Source organism: Sinohyriopsis cumingii, unplaced genomic scaffold, assembly GCF_028554795.1.
Source record: "Sinohyriopsis cumingii isolate HCF-2022 unplaced genomic scaffold, ASM2855479v2 utg000426l, whole genome shotgun sequence".
Classification (NCBI taxonomy): domain Eukaryota; kingdom Metazoa; phylum Mollusca; class Bivalvia; order Unionida; family Unionidae; genus Sinohyriopsis; species Sinohyriopsis cumingii.
In genome coordinates this window covers 487,840-492,500 of record NW_028315897.1, presented here as the reverse complement: position 1 = coordinate 492,500, position 4,661 = coordinate 487,840, and the positions used below count along the sequence as shown (strand labels likewise).

At 34.4% G+C, this 4,661-nt stretch overlaps 1 protein-coding gene across 1 annotated transcript in view; it reads left to right on the top strand.

Annotated features, from left to right (window-relative positions):
* LOC149774059 (uncharacterized) overlaps nucleotides 1–75 on the top strand; it is a 9,025-nt gene extending 8,950 nt beyond the window's left edge. Inside the window, exon 5 of the mRNA XM_089945774.1 lies at nucleotides 1–75. This exon is cut by the window's left edge and continues 85 nt beyond it. The gene's annotated coding sequence lies outside the window, so the exon portion shown is untranslated.
* Nucleotides 76–4,661: the final 4,586 nt, after the last annotated feature.

Below are 4,661 nucleotides of genomic sequence, written 5' to 3'. Positions count from 1 at the left end.
ACATCAGGCATATATGCAGCATTACACGCACAGCAAAGCAGGATACATTCAAGAAAAGTTGTCAGCTGTTTGAAATTAGATGTAAAATATGAAACATGAATAAATTAGTTTGATTTAATGAATGAGTTAATTGATCAGTCATCCTTGAACAATGTTTCTCCAGTGTTTTAAATGAACAAAAGTTATAGGGACATTATAGCCAACTTTCAAATATCTCAAATTCATGTTTTCTGGAACTTGAAACTGCGAACAACTTCCTTTACGTAAATAAATGACAAACTAGAGCTGAGAAACCTGGGGAGGAGGCGAACAGACCACTTGATATAAGGTCCATTTTTGAAAACTAAGGCTTCCAACGAAAAATGAAAAAGGGTAATGATATCACAAACGAAATCAATAACGTCAAAGTGTTGTTTCCCCGTCGGGACACGTATTTGAGGTCTCGCCTCCTCTACTGCTATAATTATCAACCAAATATTGTATCGAGATCTACACGATATCTTGTTCTGTGGACGTGTACATTTATTTGTATCAATCCGTTTGGGTAGCTTGTGCTTCTGAAAAGAAGTTCTTAAATTTAATTATATCCATATCTCCTGAACACAAAGTCTGATGAATATTTCTCAGGGTATGGGCATCAACTCCATTAAATACAACTAAAATGTTACAGTTATTTCTGATTACGTTATGTATTTGTGTATATCACTGAGTGACATAAATTATATCCGTAATATTATGCCTACCTCTAGGAAATATCCGAGCTGGATTTGAATGCTTGTCCAGCATAAGATCCTCATATACAACTACATTATTAATAAATCCGTCTAATTCATCAACACTCGGCACTTCATCAATATCGGTTATAAAATTAATAATGTCGTCACCATCTTCATTTAACAATTTTGCATTTTCATTAAAATATTTAAGTACATCATAACATCTCTGATCATCAACTGATGGTGCAACTAAATGAAACCTGTCCCACTTGAGCCATCTCATTATAATATTAAGCAGTAATTGTGTCTTTCCACTTCCAGATGGACATTATATTATCATTCAGATATAATTCGGTGATGCTGAAATATGGCTTACTGGCTCTTGCTTTCGTGTCGCTGAGAAATCAACTACATCCATATTATAAATATACATGAATCTATATTGCTTACGTTGTAGAGTTAAAACTCCAACCACTGATTTAGTCACTGTTATAGCAAAGAATAGACAATGCATATGGTGGAAGATGTGCAATATGTAACAGATAAATATTTTCGTTTTTCCCCAAAATTCAACGTAAAAGGGTGATATTGCTACATTAATGTCAAAATTTCCACGAACACCATGGAATAAATACCTAGGAGAAACAAACATCTTCCTGGATATAATTATTGTGGTCCTGGTACCCGACTTGATATTCGACTTGATAACCAAGATCAATCAAGACCTGGAGAGTATCCAATAAATGATATTGATCGAGCATGTCACGTTCATGATTTAGTGTATAAAAGTAAAAACCTATAAGATGGACATATTGCAGATGTAAAGTTGATTCATTCGTTAAATTCTATATAAAAAAAAATCTTTCAGAGAATCATTAGCTCATTGGTTGGTAAGATCTGCGATGAAAGTTAAACTAGCATTAGGAGCCGGGATTAATCAACTAATTATCAAAATAATGGAATCGATTCATTATATACAAGAGGATATTGGAAAGTTAGAGTAGCAATTAGTAAATCTGCTGATGCAGCAAGTGTCCAAAGTTCAGCAGCCACAAATTGGTTAGCAGGACAGGCAATATGGCAAATTAGCTACCACCAACTAAACAAATTCTGCGTGCACGTTTTGATGTCAGCACTCCTAATGAAGTTCTTCAGGCTGATATTTTGTTTTTACCACATGATACTTTTTAATGGGTTGACGTTAAATGACTAACGTTGATGTTGCAAGTAGGAATAAAGACTGAGAGCCACTACCAACTAAACCAGCTACTGAATTTCTGTCTGCTTTTGAACGAATTTATCAACTAGGACCCGTACGATGGCCACAACTATTACAAGTTGATCCTGGCAAGGAATTTCTTGGTGCAGTATTATCTATGATGAAAAAACATAATGTAGAAATCAGACGTGGACATACCGCAATTCGTCGTGATCAGGCAATTGTTGAACGATTTAATCGAACACTTGCTGAGCGGTTATTTCGATATCGTTATGCGAAGGAAATGCTTCAAGATACGAGATCTCGCGAATTGGTTGCACAATTACTAATTGTGATAGCTGCATTAAATAATTAAATTACTCGAACAACTTCAATGTGACATATTAATGCAATTACAGAAAAGCACCTACCAATAAAACGACATGATTTTTCAAACAATCAGTATTTGGTTATGTTACTGTAAGATATTTATGTGAACCCGGTGAACTAGAAGGTGGTAGAAAAAGAGCGACTGATCCTATTTGGAGTGTAACGATACATACAATATCTAGCGTGGTAAAATCTATTGGTAGACCGGCAATCTATAGATTAGATTCAACTGGTCCTCAACGTGGATTGGTACGTGAATAATTACAAGTAATTCTTGAAGACACACAATTACCACCGCGTTCACTTAACTAGCACCTCTACGTCGGTTATATTCAAGATAGGTTAGCATCACATGTTCGCGTGTGTGACCGAACTTACTATTAATTCTGTCTACAGTAAATTTTCTTGGATCATTACTCAAGTATCGCGACAACATTACTGTATTGCAGCTCGCACAATGATTTTTTTTTTTGGATGTTGTTTCAGCATCATTATAAATTCAGCATCAAGGTCAAAGTCGCGTTCATTTTGTTTGTCACACTGTTTATAACTAATTCTTTTCTTATTATATCATTGTCAATAACATCGTCAGTATGTTTGTAACGTCTATAATAACCCTTCGCAACTGAGATATTTTTCTAATTCTAAACTCGAGTATCATAAATAGTTAACCCCTGAGATGAATGAATCCTCACTGCATTGCGTATCCTAACGTACACGGAGATTTGTCCATATTTAGCGCATCTTCAGCAACACTGACATCAACTTAAACTATATCATTCAGTACAATATTTTGTTTCTCTGACTATCCTGGTATATCAACGTCGATATTCTGCCGTCGCGTATCAACAGGTCGATAACACAATGGTACGGGTAGATCTGAACATTTTTCTTAATGTAATATCAATAATTGTTGTTGAAGTATATCATGAACTATCTTTTTACTTGCAACTATCAAATCATCTGGTCTCCACAAATTCCAAAACGTATTAATAGAAGTTTCTCAAATTATATCGTGCATTATTTCACACTGACCTTTATTCGGTTGTAGTCTGATTAATTTTTCAAACTTAAATTCTGAATCAAGTGCTCTATGGTCATCAGTTATTTCTTCATAATAACCAAGACAATTATTTAACCATTCATGTGGAGATAATCCAACAAAAGGCCATGGTTGACCATGTATTTTCTTGTTTTATTCTCCATTCCCACCATCATGTCGATATTTAATTTTTCCAACAATCCTGAATATTTTTGTTGATATAAAACGAATTCGTAGCGACTCTGACAGCAAATTTAGAAACTCTATTTATCATCGATAATAGACTTATCGAAACGTATGCAAGCATTGAAGATCTTAAATGTGTAAAGTGTGGTGACTCACCGTCCATATAATACACAATTGTACCTAATTTAGTTCCATTTGGCAAGAAAGCTATTTCTCGACTTATGAACCTATTTCATTTCGTTGTATCAGCGATTATAAAAACGAACGCAGCATCGTCTGTAATCAGTCTTAAACAATGTCGTTTTTAATCATGTTATCCTCCTCTGGTGAATTATTTTTCTGCCGAGATCTTTTTCAATTTTTTTTCTTAATCGATTGTATCAGAATTTTCATCATCAGAATGTTTCTTTTGTTGTGGTAATCAAACTTCTTTCTCCGGACGATATGGATATAATTGCTCCACTTACTGTAAAAATGTATCAGTATTTTTACATCGAGCACATATCGTAATAATACTGTTGGTTCAAACATTGTTTCTGAAAAATGTTCACCAAACCAAGCGTAACAAATTGGATGAAGACCTTTAGCAAGTTCAAATGACTCAATACAGGCGAATCGAGTTAGGTCAAAATCTGGCAATTGTCCATTTATCGATACTCTGGTCATTGTGTGTGTCGGATGACCGAATGTTTTAAAATATGCAGAACACTCTCCCATTCCAAGAAAACTTCTCCGATAACCTGCAACCATATCAACCGAAATACCATCTGCATAATTGTATTTAGTATTCCACAATCCACCGTCTCCGTGTTTGACACAACTTGATATTATATCATTAATAAAATCAAACCGAATTAGTTCCCAGGAATTTTTCTCTCTAGCAAAGTGAGCCGCAACTGAAGGAACAGTAAAACAATTACTGAGTAATTGCTCAGCATCATTGATATATTTTAATACGATAGTTTTCATTTTTTGGTGGAGAGAATCTGTTCGATAAATCTCACAATTAGGTCGTAAAAATTAATCATATTTACTTTTTTCTTCGATGCAGATACCTCCATCTGATTTAGTCAATTCATCGTCGTTTTCAAAACTCTGAAATAACCATACTGATACAATATCGTTTTTT